Genomic DNA, 802 nt, shown 5'->3' with positions numbered 1-802 from the left:
CTGGAGTGGAAACTATGATAATTTCCTTCTGTGGTATTTCAGGTGTTTAAACAGAATTAACAGGGAATTTTTGAAGTAGGTGTTGCAAAATAGTTCTGCTTGAGGGCTTTGTAGGTTGTCATTGTTAACCCCTTCAGATCAGCTCCTCTTTCTTCTCAGCAGTACTTGGCAGGGGTGAAGATGACAGAGCATTAGCAGCAGAATCATGGAATGGGTTAGGTTGGAAGGGACCTTAAATTCACCTCATTCCAGCTCCTGCCGTGGGCAGGGACACCTTCCAGTGTTTGATCTCAGTCTCTGCTGTTGCTGGCAGGCTCTGAATGTCCCCTCCCTCGCTTTATTGCACATTGAGTTTCCTCCACAGGGCAGTGGGGGCACTTTAAACACCTGTGCCTCAAAGAGGAGCAGCCACCTGCCCACTGGGGAGACCCTCTACCTGCCCAGGGCATCCCTGGGGCTGGGAAGGGTCTCTGGGCAGGGGAAAGGGGTCTCCAGCCAGGCTCCGTGTCCGAAGCCTCCCTGCAGGGTCTGTGTCCGAGGTCCCTATGGCAGCTCCCTGTCCGGGCTCTCAGTGCAGCTTCTGTTCTGGGGGTCTCTATCGTGGGGCTCTCTGGGCCATCCCTGCCTGGGGACTCTGTCGGGGGTCTGTGTCTGAGCTCCCTGTGCATTCTGTCTGTCCACACTCTCTGTCTGTCCCTGCTGTCAGTCTGTCCCTGCTGTCAGTCTGTCCCTGTTGTCAGTCTGTCCATGCTGTCTGTCCATGCTCTCTGTCTGTCAGTCTGTCCATGCTGTCTGTCTGTCC

The sequence above is a fragment of the Parus major genome, chromosome 24, assembly GCF_001522545.3.
Source record: "Parus major isolate Abel chromosome 24, Parus_major1.1, whole genome shotgun sequence".
NCBI classification, from domain to species: domain Eukaryota; kingdom Metazoa; phylum Chordata; class Aves; order Passeriformes; family Paridae; genus Parus; species Parus major.
This window is presented reverse-complemented; position numbering follows the sequence as displayed.